At 48.6% G+C, this 22,687-nt stretch overlaps 1 protein-coding gene and 1 non-coding gene across 3 annotated transcripts in view; one reads left to right on the top strand and one right to left on the bottom strand.

Moving 5' to 3' along the window:
- LOC140390498 (regulator of G-protein signaling 3-like) overlaps window positions 1-22,687 on the bottom strand; it is a 180,186-nt gene that overhangs the window by 77,290 nt on the left and 80,209 nt on the right. The window lies entirely within an intron of this gene.
- Window positions 22,539-22,612, top strand: trnak-cuu (transfer RNA lysine (anticodon CUU)). The gene has a single exon. It is a non-coding gene; the product is annotated as a tRNA-Lys (tRNA).

The raw sequence follows: 22,687 nt of genomic DNA, 5'->3' as shown, positions 1-22,687 counted from the left end.
AGGGCACTGTTAAAATAGACTCTGTTTATTGCAGAGCTCTATTTAAATAGACTCTGTTTACTGGAGGACACTGTTTAAATAGACTCTGTTTACTGTAGGGCACTATTTAAATAGACTATTTATTGCCGGGCTCTATTGAAATAGACTCTGTTTACTGGAGGACACTGTTTAAATAGACTCTGTTTACTGTAGGACACTATTTAAATAGACTGTTTAAATAGACTGTTTATTTTTGTACAGTGTTTAGACTATTTTCTGTAGGACACCGGTTAAATATACTCTGTCATACACTATTTAAATATGCTGTGTTTACTACATGGCACTTTTTAAATAGACTGTTTAAATAGGCTATGTTTACTGTCGGCCACAGTTTAAATATACATTGTTTACTGTAGGACACTGTTTGAATAGACTGTTTACTGCAGGGCACTATTTAAATAGACTCGGTTTACTTTTGTACAGTGTTTAAATAGATTATTTTCTGTACGACTTTGTTTAAATAGACTCTGTTGGAGATTGTTTAAATAGACTCTGTTTCTTGTTGGACACTGTTTAAATAGACTCTGTTTATTGCAGGACACTGTTTAAATAGACTCTGTTTACTGTTGTACAGTGTTTAAATAGACTATTTTGTGCAGGACTTCATTTAAGTAGACTCTGTTGGACACTTTAAATAGATGCTGTTTACTACAGGGCACTGTTTACATAGACTGTTAAAATATGTTTACTGTTGGACAGTGTTTAAATAGACTCTGTTTATTGTGGGACACTATTTAAGTAGACTCTGTTTATTGTTGGGCACTGTTTAAATAGATCTGTTTACACTAGGGCACTGTTTAAGTAGATTCTGTTTAGTAGGCCACTATTTAAATAGTCTGATTACTGGAGGACACTGTTTAAATAGACTGTTTGTGGGAAGGCACTGTTTGAATAGGCTGTTTATTGTAGGACATTGTTTAAATAGGCTCTGTTTACTGTAGATTACTTTATTCAGACTCTATTGTTGGACACTGTTTAAATAGACTACTGCAGGGCACTATTTAAATAGATTCTGTGTACTGTAGCGCACTGTTTAGTTAGACTCTGTTTATTTTAGGACACTGGTTAGACAATGTTTACTGTAGGACACTATTTAAATAGATTCTGTTTACCATGGGATACTGTTTAATTAGACTCTGTATACCGCAGGGCACTATTTAAATAGACTCTTGTTTACATTGTTTAAATAGGCAATTTGTGTGGGACTTCATTTAAATAGACTCTGTTGGTCACTGTTTAAAAAGACACTGTTTACTCTGGGGCACTGTTTACATAGACTGTTTAAATAAACTATGTTTACTGTGGACAGTGTTTAAATAGGCACTGCTTACTATGGGGCACTGTTTACATGGCTGTTTAAATAGACTATGTTTACTATAGGCCATTGTTTAAACAGATTCTGTTCAGTGGAGGGCACTGTATAAATAGACTCAGTTAACTGTAGGGCACTATTTAAATACACTTTGTTTACCAGAGGGCACTGTTTAAATATACTTTGGGCGGAATTCTCCCCCCCCCCCCCCACGCCGGGTGGGAGAATCGCCGGGGCGCCACGCGAGTCCCGCCATGCCGCCCCGGCACCCACACACGAATCACCCCCCCCCCCCAAACCCGGCGCGGCGAGAATCACGGCTGGCCGCTGGGAGAATAGCCACTCGCCGTTTGTAACGGGCGAGCGGCGCTTCTCCGGCCCGGATGGGCCGAGCGGCCTGCCCAACACGACGGCTTCCCGCCGGCGCCGTCCACACCTGGTCGCTGCCAGCGGCACTGGCGCGGGAACGCTGGGGGGGCGGCCTGTGGGGGGGGTGGGGAGGGGGGTTCCTGCACTGGGGGGGGGGCTCAAAAGGGGTCTGGCCCACGATCCGTGCCCACCGATCGGCTGGCCGGCCTCTCTGAAGGAGGACCTCCTTTCCTCTGCCGCCCCGCAAGATCCATCGACATCTTCTAGTGGGGTTGCCGGGGGGGGGGGGGGACGGCAACCGCGCATCCGCGTGTTGGCACCGGTCAACCTGCGCATGCGCGGGTGACGTCATTTACGCGGCGCCGGCCACGTCATTTTTGCGGCGCTGCTTTTACGCGGTGCCAAGGCACAGCATGCGTAAATGACACAGTGCCGCTCCTAGCCCCATGGGGGCGGGAGAATAGGGGGCTGGGAGCGGCCTCCGACGCCAGGGTGAAACACTCCGGTTTTCACTCCGGCGTCGGCACTTAGACACCCGATGGTAGCCCAAAGTTGTTTGCTGTCGGGCACTGTTTAAATAGACTTTGTTTACTGTAGGGCACTGTTTAAATAGACCCTGTTTACTGTAGGGCACTGTTTAAATAGACTGTTTACTGTAGGGCACTGTTTAAATAGACTCTGTTTACTGTAGGGCACTGTTTAAATAGACTTTGTTTACTGTAGGGCACTGTTTAAATAGACTTTGTTTACTGTAGGGCACTGTTTAAATAGACTCTGTTTACTGTAGGGCACTGTTTAAATAGACTCTGTTTACTGTAGGGCACTGTTTAAATAGACTCTGTTTACTGTAGGGCACTGTTTAAATAGACTTTGTTTACTGTAGGGCACTGTTTAAATAGACTTTGTTTACTGTAGGGCACTGTTTAAATAGACTCTGTTTACTGTAGGGCACTGTTTAAATAGACTCTGTTTACTGTAGGGCACTGTTTAAATAGACTTTGTTTACTGTAGGTCACTGTTTAAATAGACTCTGTTTACTGTAGGGCACTGTTTAAATAGACTCTGTTTACTGTAGGGCACTGTTTAAATAGACTCTGTTTACTGTAGGGCACTGTTTAAATAGACTTTGTTTACTGTAGGGCACTGTTTAAATAGACTTTGTTTACTCTAGGGCACTGTTTAGACTCTGTTTACTGTAGGGCACTGTTTAAATAGACTCTGTTTACTGTAGGGCACTGTTTAAATAGACTCTGTTTACTGTAGGGCACTGTTTAAATAGACTCTGTTTACTGTAGGGCACTGTTTAAATAGACTTTGTTTACTGTAGGGCACTGTTTAAATAGACTCTATTCATTGTTGGACACTGTTTAAATAGACTCTGTTTACTGTAGGGCACTGTTTAAATAGACTTTGTTTACTGTAGGTCACTGTTTAAATAGACTCTGTTTACTGTAGGGCACTGTTTAAATAGACTGTTTACTGTAGGGCACTGTTTAAATAGACTCTGTTTACTGTAGGGCACTGTTTAAATAGACTTTGTTTACTGTAGGGCACTGTTTAAATAGACTCTGTTTACTGTAGGGCACTGTTTAAATAGACTATTCATTGTTGGACACTGTTTAAATAGACTCTGTTTACTGTAGGGCACTGTTTAAATAGACTCTGTTTACTGTAGGGCACTGTTTAAATAGACTGTATTCATTGTCGGACACTGTTTAAATAGACTCTGTTTACTGTAGGACACTTGAAATAGAATATTTACTGTAGGGCACTATTTAAATAGACTTTGTTTATTGTAGGACACTATTTAAATAGACTCTGTTTATTGTAGGACACTATTTAAATAGACTCAGTTTACTGTAGGACACTGTTTACATTATGGCACTGTTTAAGTAGACTCTGTTTACCGTAGGAGACTTTTTAATACACTCTGCTTATATTATGCCACTGCTTCTCCAGACATTATTTCCAGAACAACACTTTTTAATAGACTGCTTATTCTGTGGTACTGTTTAAATATCAACAGTATATAGAGCCTTTTTAATATATCCTACAGGAAACATTCTTTTTAAACTGTGCCCTACAATAAACAGAGTCTAGTTATTAAGTGCGATACTTTAAACCATTTGTGGATAGCAAGCTCCCACTTAATGTGACCGTGACCAAGCCATCTGTTTTTGCAGCTTTCCGTTGAGAGATAGATATTACAGGACTCACTCCACCACCTCACCCCCCTTTACCGGCCTCCCACCCTGCCCTGACTTCCCACCTCCCCAAACCCCTCCCCCTCCTGCCCTGCTCCAAAGAAGCTGGCAGGATCTCTTACACCTACCTGAGTGGGCAGATACCATTTGCATTTAACACCTCCTGTTAAAGGCGGCACCTCTGACAGTGCAGCACTCCCTCAATACTGCATAAGGGGGGGCAATGCAGAATATATGCTAAAGTGTCTGGGGTGGCATTCCAAACCCGTGACATTCCGAGTCAACAGTGAGGTTGCTACCCGCAGAGTCAAACAACGTCAAACTCCCAGCACTAGATGGGCAGAAAGGCCAGTTCATACCCGTCACGAGATCTGGCACAGACCCAATATTTTTTTTTCAATCATTATCCAATCGCTCCTCAAATATTAACACAGTATAACAGGAATCTGTGGTTTATTGACAGAATGTAATTGGATTAATCAACTGTTTGCATCTCTGGCTTTTGAGGAAATTAAACATTTACAATTTAATTGATCTGGAGAATAATTCCTGAATTGGGTCAGTTTGCCAGCCCAAAGTTAGCCATCAACTCCAAGTTGATCAACGCTCGCACGCACACACACACTCACACTCACACACACACACTCACACACTCAAGCAAACACACACTCAAACTCACTCTCGCTCATACACACACACAGAAAATGTTGGAAATACTCAGCAGGGGGCAGCACGGTGGCGCAGTGGTTAGCACTCCTGCCTACGGCACTGAGGTCACAGGTTCGACCCCGGCTCTGGGTCACTGTCCGTGTGGAGTTTGCACATTCTCCCTGTGTTTGCGTGGGTCTCGCCCCCACAACCCAAAGATGAGCAGGAAGGTGGATTGGCCTCGCTAAATTGCCCCTTAATTGGAATGACAGGCAAAAAGAAAGATAGGCATGGAACAATCAAAGAAAAGATGTGCCTGGATGAGGGGGTAAACGGAAAAGCAAAATAATTTCCAGCACACACCCGCCAGCCCTGAAACGTTATTGCTGGTTCCTTCACTGTCACTGGGTCATTAAGCTCTGATGGTAGGAACAATAAAACCTAGAAAGCTAGCCTTGACTTCTTCAACATTAAATTTATTGTTTCCCAACAATCATTTCTCCAACACCACCTCAGTGCCACTGGCACCCCCGTTATATACACGTGGGGCAGGATTCTCTGTCCCAACGCCGGGTCGGAGAATCGCCGGGGGGGGGGGGGGGGGGGCGTGAATCCCGCCCCTGCCGGCTGCCGAATTCTCTGGCGCGGGGGATTGGGCGGGGGCGGGAATCGCGCCGCGCCGGTCGGCGGCCGTTAGCAGCGACCCCCCCCCCCCCCCGGTTTTTCTCCAGCCCGCAATGGGCCGAGTGGCCGCCCGCATTCGACGGATCCCGCCGGTGTAAATTACGGCAGGTACTTACCGGCGGGACCTGGTTCCGCGGGCGGCCTCCGGGGTCCTCGGGGGGGGGGGGGGGGGATCTGGCCCCGAGAGGTGCCCCGACGGTGGCCTGGCCTGCGATCAGGGCCCACCGATCTGTCGGCGGGCCTGTGCCGTGGGGGCACTCTATTCCTCCGCGCCGGTCGCTGTAACAGTACGCGGAGGTGAACCCCCCCTGCGCATGCGCTGGGATGATGCCAGCACATGCTGGTGCTCCCGCGCATGCGCCAACTCGCACCGGCCAGCGGAGGCCCTTCGGCGCCAGTTGGGGTGGTGCCAAGACCCTTCTGCGCCGGTCGGTGCGGCGCAAACCACTCCCGACACTGGCCTAGCCACTGAAGGTGCGGAGGATTCCACGCCTTCGGGGCGGCCCGATGCCGGAGTGGTTCACGCTACTCCTTCCCTCCGGAGTTACCCGCCCGTGAAATCTGTCAAACAGAAGCGTGGTCTGTTAAACAATTAAACCTTCAATTCTAACTTCAGCACTGGGGGACATCACCTCTTTGCTATCGCAGAACAAGATCCTGGAACTGCCTTCCTCACAGCAGGAGTGGGTAAATGTTTCAGTCTGACCATCGCGGGAATCGTCCTGGGCAGGACGGCCAATTGACATACCGGTTAAAGATCCGTTTTCCTCGGGTGGGAATTTTCATGCCAGTGGGCGCACAGAGATTCAGAAACAACCTTCACAAAGGACAACGTTCGCTGGCCTTGCCAGCCACAACGACATCCCGAGAATGACCTTTTTAAAATGAGTAACTGTTCAGTTCACTTAATCAAAGGCAGGATGCCAACATCCTTTGGGGGGGGGGGGGGGGGGGGCTGCTGAGGAGATGAACAAAAACAAATCCCGAGGTATCAGGGGATTTGTGCCCATTTTTCCTCTTTGACACTTTACGGCGCTAAGGAGGACGCAGGAGAATTTAAGTAGGTTGTCCTGGTGAAAATATTTGTAATATTTATATGACGTACAAGCATAACGTGAAACAAACTACCGTGCTGTAGCCACCTAAAATGGCTGATTCCCTATTAATTTGGCCAAAACCCGATTTAAGATGGCTCACCGAAAAGGCTGATGGGAAAAGCAGCAGCCAACAGGACACAAACGGACAGCTGCAGACAGAATAGCGTATTCGGCTCTGGGGAAGTCGGCCCAGATCGATACTCAAGACCATTAGCAGCACATCAACCCAGACATCTGCAGTTTAATCGGCTATCCCCGGGAACAATTGCAACATATTAGCAATTGAATGCCGGGCCAGACCTGTCGGAGCCTGCAGTGGCCGAAACAAAGACAGGTGAACGACCAACCCCCGATCGAGGAATCGCCCCATTATTGGACGTATCGAACCCAGTGATTGGGTCCAATCACTTGGGACTCAGGGTCAAGGGCCGACCCGAGAGGCGGGAAGCCCCTGGGCCCTATAAAGTGAGGGGCCAAGTTCAGATCTCTCTCTCTCTCCCTTCTCCTCCTGCTCGCGACCTTCGCAAGAACATCGACCAGAAACTGTAAGTTTGACTCAAGCGATCGCTACCCGATAAAGACTCCTAGCCATCGACCTGTATCAGCCTTTTGAATCCCGCGGGCCAGATCCGATTCGATAAGCCATTCGTTTCCCTGACCTGGTGGGCCCGTCCTAAAGTTAAGTATTGGCCAGTAGTGATAGGTTTCTATATCGATAGTAGGATTATTGTGTAAGCATTACTTGTTGTATATAATAAATGACCGTTGATTTCAATCTTACTAAGCGGTGTGCTGACTTAGTAATCATAACTTGAGCTTGAACCACGTGGCGGTATCAGAAAGATACCTGGCGACTCGTGAGCAAAGGTGACATAATCAGAGCAAATAGACTAAGGCTAAAAAGAGCAACAGTGCCAACTCTCTTCGCCCACGCACAAGATACATCGACCTGTGAGGCACGCTAGTCGCACCCTCCGCGACTGCGATCAAGGGCGGAAAAGTGCGGACTGGTTTCAGGATAACATCATAGATTATCATAGAATTTACAGTGCAGAAGGAGGCCATTCGGCCCATCGAGTCCGCACCAGCTCTTGGAAAGAGCACCCTACCCAAGGTCAACACCTCCACCCTATCCCCATCCCCATAACCCAGCAACCCCACCCAACACGAAGGGCGATTTTGGACACTAAGGGCAATTTATCATGGCCAATCCACCTAACCTGCACATCTTTGGACTGTGGGAGGAAACCGGAGCACCCGGAGGAAACCCACGCACACACGGGGAGGATGTGCAGACTCCGCACAGACAGTGACCCGAGCCGGAATCGAACCTGGGACCCTGGAGCTGTGAAGCAATTGTGCTATCCACAATGCTACCGTGCTGCCCCATCACTGTGGTGGAACTTGTCGCTTAAGCCAAGCAGTCAGTTCTCATCAATTATCAGCGTGATGCGAGCGAGACAACTCTGAATACACCAAACGTCCCAGCCCAAACAGACTGTCTGGCTACAGTGTGTAGCACCGTCAATATGACGCGAGGCAGGTTGAGGTAATGTCAATTGAAGGCTTTATTAAGCAGAACTTTATCCCCAGCAGCGTGGTTACAGAATGCAGCTGCTGAGGGAAATGGAGGGAAAAACTGGGTTCTTATACCGGCATTTCTGGGTGGAGTCCAGTAGGCGGCAGATCCTATCAGGACCCGGCATCCCTCCACCAATAGCCTGTCGACACGTGGTGTACCGTATTACCCCTAATACATACCACCACACAGTGGCTATAGTTTTACCCAGAATACAAAACGCAGAGAATGCCGGGGGCATGTATGAAGGGCTCAAAAGGGCAACAGGCCCATGAACAAACATTGCAGCTTCACTGAAACACACCCTCCCCCTCGCACATCTGGCCAACTCTTTAAGTTGCTACTTTCTGTTGCCGTTCCTGCAGTTCTCACATTCTCCCTCCCTACAGTTCTGACGAAGGGTCCAAGACTCGAAGCGTTCACTCTGCGTTCGCTCCTGATAGATGGTGCCAGAACTGCCGAGTTTTCCCAGCTTCCTCAGTTCCCATCTCAGCTGCCAGCCTCAGCAACGTTTTGCTTTCTTCACTGAAAACAAGCTTGGGACAGGTCATCGCTGAGTGTTGGACAACAGTGGGAGGGATGAGTGAACCACAACATTCCCTCCAGGGCGAATGCTGTCACCGAACATCCAATCGGGGAGCAAGAGGAGGTCATTCAGCCCCCACGGGTCTGCTCCGCCATCACGCACTGCCCCAAGGAGCATTGTGGGAACATTATTTGCCCGTGTTGCCCTCCTCAGACTGCAGGTCCAGGCTGAACGCATCTGTCCTGAATCCCAGTGTGATCCCAGGTCTGCAGGATCCACAATCGACACTGCCGGATAACGGACTTGGGTGGGGGGGGGGGGGGGAAACGTGGAGTAAAGCGTTAACGTCAGAAGCACATGATATTGATGTAATGATGAAGTAACAGCTCAAAGTCGAGTAACAGAGGTCTGGAGGGAGCTGAACTTCCAACTTCTTACAGAGCTCCCAATGTGCACAATTCATGGAATCCTGGCAGGACAGAAGGCCATTCAGCCCATCGAGTCTGCATCGACCCTCTGAAAGAGCACTTTACCCAGGCCCATTACCCCGCCCAATTCCTGTAATCCCTGCAATCCCGTATCCCTCACCTAACCTACATACCCCTGGTTACTAAGGGGCAACTTTACAATGGCCAATTCACCTAACCTGCACATCTTTGGACACTAAGGGGCAATTTTAACATGGCCAATCCACGTAACCTGCGTATCTTTGGACAGCTTTGAAAGCAGACCACGTTTGTCTTTAGTGACCTCACCAAGCTATTCGACCCTGTGAGCAAAGGCAGTCTATATAACCTGAAGGAGGAAATTGGTTGCCTTCTGAAAATGCTCAATATGATCTTCGCTTTCCAGTGGCTCAGTGACACCAATATCCCATGAGAGAATTGTACTCATTGACACTGAGAAGAACGAGAGTCGACCCCATTGAGAATCTTGGCAAGGTCGGTGCTGAGAGGATGTTTCCTCTGGTGGGACAGTCTAGGACCAGAGGGCATAATCATAATCCATTTCAGACAGAGGTGAGGAGGAGTTTCTTCTCTCAGAGGGGAGTGAATCTGAGGTTTTCTTTACCGCAGAGAGCTGTAGAGGCTGGGTCGTTGAGTATGTTCAAGGTTGAGATACAGATTTTTAGTCAGTAATGAAATCAAGGGTTTTGGAGATATGGCAGAAAAGGGGAATTGAGAATTATCACATCAGAGCAGTGATTGACTGGCCAAGCAGACTCGATGGGCCGAATGGCCTAATTCTGCTGCTACATCTTATAATGTAATTAAAATGTAATACGCAATGTATGTAAATATATAAATATAGCCTCAGAGTCTTTTGGAGAGATTGAACAGTCTGTCAAGAACATGTTGTTGGCAAGGGAACCACACTCATGAAGGTTTGAATTGACCGAGAAGGCTTTATAAAACAATAACTCGATAATAAATGAACAAAAGATAAAATGACTTGTTTAAAGTTTGCACTGAACAGTTAGTTTGAAGGGAGTGTGTTGTTTGACGATATAGTAAGCTCGCCCATTGGGGAATGAAGCAAAGACCCTTGAGGTACCAAGATCACTTTTTGCAAAACCGGGGCGGGATCCTCCGAGTCGCTTGCTCCTCGACTTATCCACGACTGGTTCTACACAACAAGAATTGGCCAAATGGTTGGGTGAGTCGCTGCAAGTCGTTCTGAGCAAGATTTCCACATACATGGTGAAGGACTTGCAAGACCATGCAGGACTGCCCCATCGATAGCAATGCCATGTCTGTGTGCACATTATTCCGGAAATAATCTGACAATATTCCAACAATAGTACCGAAGACTTGTGCTCCAGAACTTGCTGCACCCCTCGCCAAGCTGTTCCAGTACAGATACAACACTGGCATCTACCCGGCAATGTGGAAAATTGCCCAGGTGTATCTGTACACAGGAAACAGGACAAATCCAACCCAGCCAATTACCGCCCTATCAGTCTACTCTCCATCATCAGCAAAGTGATGGAAGGAGTCATCAACAGTGCTATCAAACGGCACTTACTCAGCAACAACCTGCTCACGGACGCTCAGTTTGGGTTACGCCCAGGGTCACTCAGCTCCTGACCTCATTACAGCCTTGGTTCAAACATGGACAAAAGAGCTGAATGCCAGAGGTGAGGTGGGAGTGACTGCCCTTGACATCAAGGCAGCATTTGACCGAGTGGCATCAAGGAGCCCGAGGTATACTGGAGTCAATGGGAATCAGGGGGGAAACTCTACACTCTTTGGAGTCATACCCGGCACAAAGGAAGATGGTTGTGGTGGTTGGAGGTCAATCATCTCAGCTCCAGAACATCACTGCAGGAGTTCCTCAGGGTCGTGTCCCAGGCCCAACCGTCTCCAGCTGCTTCATCAATGACCTGCCTTCCACCATAAGGTCAGAAGTGGGGCTGTACGGTGATGACTGCACAATGTTCAGCACCATTCGCGACTCCTCCGATAATGAAGCAGTCATAGAATTTACAGTGCAGAAGGAGGCCACCCAGCCCATCGAGTCCCCACCGGCCTCTGGAAAGAGCACCCCACCAAAGCCCACGCCGCCACCCGATCCCCACAACCCAGTAACCCCACAAACCCCACCCCCCCCCAGACACGAAGGGCAATTTATCAAGGCCAATCCACATCTTTGGACCGTGGGAGGAAACCGGAGCACCCGGAGGAAACCCACGCAGACACGGGGAGAACGTACAGTCTCTGCACAGACAGTGACCCAGCGGGGAATCGAACCTGGGACCCTGGAGCAATTGTGCTAACCACTGTGCTACCATGCTGCCCTGCCCATGTCCAAATGTAGCAAGACCTGGACAATATCCAGGCTTGGGCTGACAAGTGACAAGTTACATTCACGCCACACAAATGCCAGTCAATGACCATCTCCTCCGAGAGAGAATCTAACTATCGCCCCTTGACATTCAGTGGCATTACCATCCCCCACAATCAACATCCTGGGGGTTACCATTGATCAGAAACTGAACTGGACCCAGCCACATTAATACTGTGGCTACCGGAGCAGGTCAGAGGCTGGGAATCGTACTCCAACAACACTGAAGAGCCTAAACACCACCCAGGCCAAAGCAGCCCCGCTTGATTGTACCTCTTATACCAACATTCACTCCCTCCCCCTCCGATGGACAGTGTCAGCCGTGTGCACCATCGACAAGATTCACTGCAGGAACTCACCGAGGTTCCTCATGCAGCACCTTCCAAACCCACGGCCACCACCATCTAGAAGGACAAGAGCAACAGATACCTGGGATCACCCCCCACCTGGAGGTTCCCCTCCAAGTCACTCCCCATCCCGACTGGGAAATATATCGGCCGTTCCTTCAGTGTCGCCGGCTCCAAATCCTGGAGCTCCCTCCCTAACAGCACGGTGGGTGTACCTACACCCCAGGGAACTGCAGCGGCTTCAAGACGGCAGCTCAGCACCACCTTGTCAAGGGGCAATTAGGGATGGACAATAAATGCTGGTCTAGTCAGTGAGCCCCAGACACATGGTGGAAATGAATTTGAAAAAAAAGAATGCGAATGGGGAATTTGGCCAAAACTCCATTCACTTTCAACAGGACTGGACAATTCATCCACGAACGAGGTCAGAGACTGGACAGTTTGTTTTCAAGAAAGAGTTTGATATAGCTCTTGGAGCTAAAGGAATTAAAGGATTTTGGGGGGGGCGGGGGGGGGGGGGGGGGGGGGTTAGAACAGGTTACTGAGTTGGATGATCAGCCACAACCATAATGAATGGCAGAACAGACTAGGAGGGCCGAACGGCCTCCTCCTATTGTCTATGTTCCTATGCTCCAGCCTGGTATTAGTCTGATGAAGCTGTGTTGGATCTGTTTGATGGTGGTATAGTCTTCCTGAGGCACAGTGCGTGGAGTTGAACACAGTATTCTAGACAGTGCACAGGTTACTAACCAGCATTAGTAATCTACTGTTGAGGCTAATTTTCCGGGGACCACCACATGGGTTCAAATCCCACTCCATGGTAGCTGGCGGAACTTAGTAATAATTTCAATTCAATGAATAAATCTGGAATATAAAGCTGGTCTCTCGAATGGTGACCACGATAACTCTCATCGATTCTTGTAACACCCATCTGCTTCTTTGGTGAAGGAAATCCTGACCTGGTCCGGACGACATGCGACTCCAGGCCCACAGCAATCTGATCGACTCTTAACTGTTCCTCGGAAAAGCCGAGCAAACAGCTGGGCATGAAAGGGTGGCCCCTCGGGCGACTCCCACGCCCCACACTACCCAGCCTTGAGTTAATTCCAACGACACACGCACACGCACTCAAGGGGGAAACTCTCCGCTGATGGGAGTCATACCCGGCACAAAGGAAGATGGTTGTGGTGGTTGGAGGTCAATCTTCTCAGCTCCAGAACATCACTGCAAGAGTTCCTCAGGGTCGTGTCCCAGGCCCAACCGTCTCCAGCTGCTTCATCAATGACCTGCCTTCCATCACAAGGTTATAAGTGGGGATGTTTGCGAATGACTGCACAATGTTCAGCACCATTCGCGACTCCTCAGATAATGAAGCAGCCCGTGTCCAAATGCAGCAAGACCTGGACAATATCCAGGCTGGGCTGACAAGTGTCAGTGTCAGGCAATGACCATCTCCGACAAGAGAGGATCTAACCAACGTCCCTTGACATTCAATGGCATTACCATCGCTGAATCCCCACAATCAACATCCTGGGGGTTACCATTGGTCAGAAGCTGAACTGGACTACCCATTTTAATACTGTGGCTACCAGGGCAGGTCAAAGAGCAGGAATCTTGTGGCGAGTAACTCACCTCCTGACCTCCAAAGCCTGTCAACCATCTACAAGGCACAAGTCAGGAGTGAGATGGAAAACTCTCCCCCTTGCCTGGATGAGCTCAGCTCCAACACTGAAGAAGCTCAACACCATCCAGGACAAAGCAGCCCCGCTTGATTGTACCTCTTACACCAACATTCACTCCCCCCCCTCCGATGGACAGTGTCAGCCGTGTGCACCATCGACAAGATTCACTGCGGGAACTCACCGAGGTTCCTCAGGCAGCACCTTCCAGACCGACGGCCACCACCATCTAGAAGGACAAGAGCAGCAGATACCTGGGATCGCCCCCACCTGGAGGTTCCCCTCCAAGTCACTCCCCATCCTGACTGGGAAATATATCGGCCGTTCCTTCAGTGTCGCCGGCTCCAAATCCTGGAGTTCCCTCCCTAACAGCACGGTGGGTGTACCTACACCTCAAGAAGGCAGCTCAGCACCACCTTGTCAAGGGGCAATTAGGGATGGGCAATAAATGCTGGTCTAGCCAGCGAGGCTCAAATCCCATAAACGAATAAAAATAATAACTTTTTAAAGATGGCAGGTTCTGATCTGCCTCAGATCTGGCCCAGGTCTCTCTCAGGTTAAAGAACCCGTCAGCACTAGCTGTCCCTAGTCCCCTGGTGGAGATGCCGGCATTGGACTGGGGTGGGCTCTGTAAGAGGTCTGACACCAGGTTTGTTTCCAATCACGAGCTTTCGGAGCGCAGCTCCTTCATCTCACCCGAGGAAGATGCTGCGCTCTGAAAGCTAGTGCTTCTAAATAAACCTGTCGGACCTGAACCTGGTGTTGTAAGGCTGCTGACTGTGCCCAGTCCCCTGGATTAACATTTATGCTTTAATGATCAATAATTTTAAAAACCCAGATGATTTGGCCATCGCTGCCAGTGGGAACTTGCTGAGAGTAAATGGACTCCTGTGTTTCCTGTATCACAATCGTGACTGTCAATTGTGTAAGAATTGGAAATTTAACTGTAGCCGGAGGTGGGCTTTAACTGGGTATTCACTTGAGATCCTGTGTACTATATATATGTATAGCTACACATAATAATAACATAATGTAGAATCATAGAATTTACAGTGCAGATGGAGGCCATTCGGCCCATCGAGTCTGCACCGGCACTTGGAAAGAGCACCCTACCCAAGCCCATACCTCCACCCTATCCCCATAACCCAGTCACCCCCACCCAACACTAAGGGCAATTTTGGACACTAAGGGGCAATTTATCATGGCCAATCCACCTAACCTGCACATCTTTGGACTGTGGGAGGAAACCGGAGCACCCGGAAGAAACCCACGCAGACAAGGGGAGAGCGTGCAGACTCGGAGATGTAATAGGTTTTGATCAAGGGCTGGAAGGGACAAGGACAATAGAAAGGTCTGTGGTCGGGTGGAAGACAGGAGCGGGAGAATGACAGAAGAGTTAGTCCTCCAGGGTGAAAGGAATGGAGATGGGGCAAGTAAAGGAATAAGGAACAAGGCGCGGAATTAAAATGAGAGACCACAGGGAGCTCAGGGTCAGGCTTGCAGACAGAACGGAGACACCCCACCAATCAGTCGCCCAATCCATGTTTATTCTCCCCGGTGTAGAGGAAGCGACGTTGAGAGCGGTGGATATCGTGGGAGTCGATGGGCCTTGGACACTGGGTAGAGAGAAGGTAAAAGGAAGGTGCCGCGAGAAAAGGGGTGGGGGGGGGGGCGGGGGGACTGCGCAGGGCGTCACGGAGGCAACGCTGGAAGTTCGGAAGAAAGTTGAAGTCTATGGTTCCCGGTTTGAAGAGCCAGGGCAGTAATTTGACATCAGGAATGAACTTCTTTCCGATTTCAGTAAGGAAGCGGGAAAAGGAACAGCAACAATGCTGAGTCGACTGCTCTCTGCTAATGAGCGTCTGCTACCCCCACTGTCTCTGAGAGAGGTTGACTTTAATGAGGTCTAGAAATGACAGCATAGAGTCTCTGAGCTGCACACAGGGATAGCTCCATCAATCACACAGGCTTTTAATGAGCATTGCTCCTTTGTTTACTTCAGCTGGAAATTCATTGCGATCAGTAACATCCAACATTCCCTCCAGCACTCCAGCCTGTACACCTTGTGCAACGTACGCCCGCCCACCATAGAATCGCTACAGTGCAGAAGGAGGCCACTCGGCCAATCAAGTCTGCACCAACCCTCTGAAAGAGCACAGTATCTAGGCCCATTCCCTTTCCCCGTGATCCCATCTAACCTGCAAATCTTCGGACGCTAAGGGGCAATCTATCACGGCCAATCCACCTAACCAAGTCCCTGGCATTGTGAGGCAGTAGTGCTAACCACTATGACACCATGCCACCCCGAGCAGGTCCTCCTTAAATCTCCTTCATCCGTGTCCTCCCGTGGATGCTGACTCCTCATAGATTCCCATACCGTGCAGAAGGAGGCCATTCGGCCCATCTGGTCTGCACCGACCCTCTGCAAGAGCACTGTACCTTGGCCCATGTCCTTCCCGATGCCCGTAACTCCACCTAACCTGCTGGACGCGAATGGGCAATTGGATTCAGTGCTGGTGATGCCATTGAATGTCAAGGGGCGATGGTTAGATCCTCTCTTGTAGGAGATGGTCATTGCCTGACACTGACACTTGTCAGCCCAGCCTGGATATTGTCCAGGTCTTGCTGCATTTGTACACGGGCTGCTTCATTATCGGAGGAGTCGCGAATGCGGCTGAACATTGTGCAGTCATCACCGTACAGCCCCACAACTGACCTTATGATGGAAGGGAGCTCACTGATGAAGCAGCTGAAGATGGTTGGGCCTGGGACACGGCCCTGAGGAACTCCTGCAGTGATGTTCTGGAGCTGAGATGATTGACCTCCAACCACCACAACCACCCCCCTTTGTGCCGGGTATGACTCTAATTCCCCCTGATTCCATGCACTCCGGTTTAGCTCGGGCTCCTTGATGCCACACTCGGTCAAATGCTGCCTTGATGTCAAGCTGAGTGTGTCGGTGAGTGTGATGTTATGAACACAACATAAAGATTCCTCCTATTCTCTGCATGTTGGTGTGTGTGTTTGTGTGTGTTTATGTGTGCGTGAGAGAAAGAGTGTATGTATTTGAGTGTGCAAGAGTGTGTATTTGTGATTGTGTTTAGTTGTGCGTATGTTTTTATGTGTGTGTGAGCGTGTGTTTGAGAAAGTGTGTGCTTGCGTGTGTGAGACAATGTATGTGTGTGTATGTGTGAGGGAATAAGTGTCCGTGTGTGAGTGTTTGTGTGTGTGTTTGTAGGAGTGTGTAATATGTGTGAGTGTGTGTGGGTGTGTGAGTGAATATGTGTGTGAGTGTGTGCATGTGTGAGTGTGAGTGCTTTGGTCCACTAGTGTGTGTGTTCAGGTGTATGAGTGTGTGTGTATGAGTGTGTTTGTGGATGTATGCGTGTGTCTGAGTATGAGTGAGTGTGAGTGTTTGGGTGTGCTCGTGTGTGTGTGTGAGTTTGTGAGTGTGTGTATGTTATAACCTGCCTACTTACCATTGGCTGGGAACTAATGACAATCCCACAATCCTGTGGGAGTATGAGCTTCCCCAATGGGGGGGTGGAGAAACCATTAGTAAACTCCTAGTATAAATAAAGCTGGCCAGTTCAGGAACCGGCAGGAAGGAGTATGTAGCAAGGGAGGTTACTGCTACTGTTATGTATATATGTTATTGTAAGTAAATGTTATTACTTTGTATCCTTAAAACTCATGCTGGATTCTTCGTGGCCCTCACAAAAGTGTAAGTGTGTGTTTGTATATGTATGTGAGTGTGACTGTGTTGTGTGTGAGTGTAAGTATGTGTGAGTGTGCATGTGTTTGCGTGAGTGTATGTATGTGTGAGTGACTGTATCAGTGTGTGTGTGAGTTTGTGTGAGTGTGTGTGTACATGTGTGAGTATATGTGAGTGTCAATGTGTGTGTGCGTGTGTGTGAGTGAGTTTGTGTAATGGTACGAGTATGTCTGAATGAGTGTGTGAGTGTGAACATGTGTGTATGTGTGTGTGAATGTGCGTGTGAGTGGAGATGAGTGTGAATGTTTGTGTATATATGTGTGTCTGTGAGTGTACATGCGTGAATGTGAGAATGTCTATGTGCATGTGCGTGTATGTCAGAGTGCATGTGTGTGTTTGAGTGTGTGTGTGACAATGTGAATGTGTTTGAATGTATGAGTGGGTGAGTGTGTTTGTGTGAGACAGTGTGTGTATGTTGAGTGTGAGTGTGAATGTGTGAGCGTGTGTGAATGTGTTTGTGTGTGTGTATGGCTGAGTATGTGTGAGAGTGTGTGTGAGAGTCTTTATGACTCTGTGTGTGCGAGTGTATATGAGTATATGTAAGTGTGTGTGTGAGTGCAATAGTTTGTGTGTGTGTGTGTGTCAGGGGTGTGTGTGGGTGAATGTGTGTGTTTGTTTGGGAGTGTGGGTATGTGTGTGTGAATGTGTATGAGTGTGTGTGTGAGTGTTTGATTGTTTGTATGAGTGGGTGAGAGTATTTGTGTGAGACTGTGAGTGTGTGTGTTTGAGTGTGACTGTCTGAATGTGTGAATGTGTTTGTGTGTGTATGACTGTGTGTGTGTTGAGAGTGTATTTGACTGAGTGTGTGTGAGTGTGTATGAGTATATGTGAGTGTGTGTGAGTGCGTTAGTTTGCGTGTGTGTCAGGGGTGTGTGTGAATGAGTGTGTGTGTTTGTTGGAGAGTGTGGGTATGGGTGTGAATGTGTGTTTGTGTGTGAGTTTGTATGACTGTGAGAGTTTGTATGACTGTGAGTGTCTGTGTGAGAATGTGTGTGAGTGTGTGTTTGTGTGAGTTTGTGTGTGAATGTGTGTTTGTGAATGTGTGTGTGTGTGTGAGTGAGTGTTTGTGTGTGTGTGTGTGTTGTGTGAGGGTGAGTATGTGCGTGAGAGTGTGATTGTGGAGTGAGTGTGTTTGTGCAAGAATTTGAATGTGTGTGTAAGTGTGCCTCTATCTATGAGTGTGTGTGTGTATGTGCATGTGTGTGAGTGTGAGTGTGTGAGTGTGTATGACTGAGTGTGTGAGTTTGTGTATGTGTGAGTGAATGTGTCTTTGTGTGAGTGTGTGTTTGAGTGTGTGAGGATGAGTATGTGAGTGTGACTGAGTGTGTGTGTGACTCCATGAGTGTGTGTGCATGTGTACGTGTGTGTATGTGCGAGGGTGTGAGTGTGAGTATGTGTGTGTGATTGTGTGTGTGAGTGTGTTTGCGTGAGGGTGTGTGTGAGTAAGTATGTGTTTGTGCGAGTGTTTCAATGTGTGTGTGAGTATAACTGTGTGTGTGTACATGTCTGTGTGTGCGTATGAGCGAGAGTGTGTGTGAGTCAGTGGGAGTGTGTGTGTGAATGTGTGTGTTTCTGAATGGGTGTGTGTGTTTGTGAGAGTGTGTGTGAATGTGAATGTTTCTGAGTGTGTTTGTGAGAGTGTGTGTGTGTGTGTGTGTGTGTGAATTTGTGTGTGTGTGAATATGTGTGTGTGTGTTGAGTGCGAGTAGGTGTGTAAGTGTATGTGAGTGTGAGTGGGTGTGAGTGAGTGGATGTGTGAGTGGGTGTGAATTTGTGTCTGTGTGAGTGTGTGCGTTTGTGCGAGTGTGTGCAAGTGTGTGCGAGTGTTTGTGAGTGAGTGTGTGAGTTTGTGTGTGTGTGTGTGTGTGTGAATGCGAGTGTTTATTTGATTTAATTTGATTTGAGTGAGTGTGTGTGTGAGTGCTGTATGCGAGTGAGTGAGTGTGAGTTTGTGTGTCTGAGTGTGTGTGTTTGTCTGAGAATGTGAGTGTGCCTGTTTCTGTGTGTGTGTGTTTTTGTGTGAGAGTGAGTGTGTGTGTGAGTGTGAGTCAGTGAGCGTGTTTGAGTTTGTGTGGAGGTGAGTGTGTGAGATTGAGTGTGTAAGTTTGCGCACACGTGAGTTTGTGTGTAAATGTGTGCACCAGTGAGTGTGAGTTTGTGTATTTTTTTGAGTGAGTGTGTGAGTTTGAGTGTGAGTGTGTGTGGATGCATGTATGAGTGTGAGTGTGTGTGTGTATGTGTGAGTGTCTGTTAGTGAGTGTGTGTGTAAGATTGTGTGAGTTTGTGTGTGTGTGAGTTTGTGTGTGTATGAGTGAGTGCGTGTGTATGAGTGAGTGCGTGTGTGCGCGTGTGGAATTCCACATGCTGGTGACCCTGTGAGAGGAAGAACATCTCCACACCCCGAGCGTAAACCCGGGACCTCCTTCTTAAACTGTGTCCCCGAGTTCCACAGACGGAAACATTCTTCACTTATCCATCCGGTCTCCTCATGTGTCAATGAGATCCCCTCTCATTCTTCTAAACTGCAAAGAGTATGGACCACCTGGTTACTGCACAGGATATGCCCCTTACCCAGGAAAAACTTTCAAGGTGCTAAATAAACAGCAGCTGTTGTTATTGAGCATCAGCTGCTGGGATAAACCATCAATGACTCCAATCCAAAGAGGAAACCTACTTGGAACAGGGGCAAACTGATGCCCAACCATCTACAGCCTGCAGTTCCGAATCCCGAGAAGGACATCGCCAACTAGAGGCCATTCCCTGAGGGTACAGGCTCCTGGTGCACTTTTCCAAAGTCAATGGCCGCTAGAAGCTTGGGCTGACACGGACAAGGTTTTCATCCTACCCCATCTCCGTACACTCCTCCAGCCCGACAACCCTCGCAGATACCTGCGCTCCTCCAAACCCTGAAATGTTGCCTATCTACACGATATTTGTCCAGCGTTGGTGGCCTTGTCTTTGTCATAATATACACCAGTATATCATGGTGCAGACACTCAATGATGGACACACAGTGGGACCAATCAACATACACAACACCGCAGCCAATCACCAGTGAGAGCACACGCACTATAAAGACAGGGGGCATCAGAGTTCCCGCTCATTCGAGTAGCAGCTAGCTAGGAGCACAGAGCTCACAGCCTGTAACACAGACATTCACCATGTGCTGAGTGCATCTACTGGTTAGGACAAGGCAAAGGTCTTTAGTTAAAGCTGGTATCGTATTTACCCACAGTTCAAGTATGTTTAAATAGTTAACCTTATAATAAAATAGTGTTGCACTACTTCAAGTGTTGGTGACCTGTATGTGATCCAGAACACCCAACACATCATGGTACCAGGAGTGGTTGCATACTAGCACTTCTTAGACCTACCTGCAAGTGATCTGCCTTCCAGCATTCCGTCATCCTGCAACCTGGACAACATCAGCCCGTCGCCGCCGCTCCGCATCGCCGGCAACCTCGGGGCCAACTGGAAGATTTTCAAACAGCGCTTCCAGCTCTTCCTCAAAGCCACGGACAAGGAGGGTGCCTCGGACACCAGGAAGATTGTTCGTCTCCTCTCCACGGCCGGGGACCATGCCATCCACATCTCCAACTCTCTCACCTTTGCAGATGACGAATACAAGACAAAGTTTAAGACGGTTCTCCTCAAATTTGACACACTGCAGCGTGGAGGTGAATGAAAGTTTTGAACGCTACGTGTTGCAGCAGCGTTTGCAGGGTAAGGACGAACCTTTCCAATCCTTTCTAACGCACCTCTGCATCCTTGCGCAATCCTGCAGCTACGGGCCCACCTCCGACTCCATGATACGCGACCAGATCATTTTCGGTGTTCAGTCGGACCCCCTACGTCAGCAGCTCCTCAAAGTAAAGCAACTCACCCTTGCGGCCGCCATCGAGACCTGTGTTCTACATGAAAATGCCACGAGTCGGTATTCCCATATACAAGCGGCTGTAACGGCGCGACAAGGTCCCCACGAGGCGGGACGGGTCCAAGTGATTGAGCACCTCCAGGGCCTCAGCCTGGATGAGGGCGGCCATTTCGCGCGCTTTTCGCGGACTCCCGCGCTTGTACACACCAAACGAGGGGATGTCGATGTGGAGGAACGTAATGCGCAGGCGCGCACCATGCATGACCGCACCACGCATGCGCAGTGGTGCAGCGAACGTGATGTCACGACGTGGGGTAACTGTGGCTCCGCCCATTTAATGCCCCTCAAAATCCCGACAATGCGTACGATGTGGAAGACTTGGCCACTATGCTGCCTGCTGTCGAGCAGCTCAGCCTTCCAACTCATATCGCTTCAGCCAGCCTCGCAGGAATGTTCGGGCAATTCAACCCACGGTCAATGAGTCCGATTCCGACCTCCCACACAGTAGTGACACCGAGGACTCGAAGGCACCTTTTCGAGTCGGTGTCGTAACGAAAAACAGGCTGTCCCCGAAGCAAAGACACCAGCCGCTGTCGGTATACAGCATCGATCCAGACGATGAGTGGTGTGCCACCCTGACGGTCAACCAGAATTCGTCGCCCACCTCAGAGACTTAATTTGTGAACTTTGTGCACGAAGGGACTCTCTGGTCTGTTCTGTTCTTCCGTTTAATCGTTCAAGTGGTTTGTATATAGTGTTCATCTCGTTATTTGTGTGACACACTGTTTTTCTGCACCAGGCACCTTCCCATGTTAATAGCTTAGTTTTCATGTACATCGTCCTGTAAATATTTTGCACACACGTAGTCAGGAACATTCACCACACACTATATTGTCACACAGGCACATTTTTGTATATAAAAGGGGATGTCATAATATACACCAGTATATCATGGTGCAGACACACACTGATGGACACACAGTGGGACCAATCAACATACACAACACCGCAGCCAATCACCAGTGAGAGTACACGCACTATAAAGACAGGGGGCATCAGAGTTCCCGCTCATTCGAGTAGCAGCTAGCTAGGAGCACAGAGCTCCCAGCCTGCAACACAGACATTCACCATGTGCTGAGTGCATCAACTGGTTAGGACAAGGCAAAGGTCTTTAGTTAAAGCTGGTATCGGATTTACCCACAATTCAAGTATGTTTAAATAGTTAACCTTGTAATAAAATAGTGTTGCACTACTTCAAGTGTTGGTGACCTGTATGTGATCCAGAACACCCAACACATCAGTCTTCAGCGGCCTCCCTTGCTAAGCCTCTCTACCTTTCTCTCCCACTTTAAGATGTTCTGTAAAACTTACCCTGGCCAACTCTCCTCACAAATATCTTTGTGTGGGTCCGCTGTTGCTGGCCGATCACTCCTGCGAAGTACTCTTATGTTGAAAGCGGCGCATAAATGCAGGCTGAAATCACTGTACCTTTATCTTCTAAAATGAACAGTGGACATGTGACAGTTCCATGCAGTTCCATCCTCCCCTACAGGTCTAATTTGCCTGGCTAGCTCAGTCAGCAGAAGCATGAGGCTCTTAATCTCATGGTCGTGGGTTCAAGCCCCACCTTGGGCACCACTGTTGGGGGCTGGTGAGCTCAGTTATAATAATAATAATCTTTATTGTCACAAGTAGGCTTACATTAACACT

This window comes from Scyliorhinus torazame, chromosome 14, assembly GCF_047496885.1.
Source record: "Scyliorhinus torazame isolate Kashiwa2021f chromosome 14, sScyTor2.1, whole genome shotgun sequence".
Classification (NCBI taxonomy): domain Eukaryota; kingdom Metazoa; phylum Chordata; class Chondrichthyes; order Carcharhiniformes; family Scyliorhinidae; genus Scyliorhinus; species Scyliorhinus torazame.
This window is presented reverse-complemented; position numbering and strand designations above follow the sequence as displayed.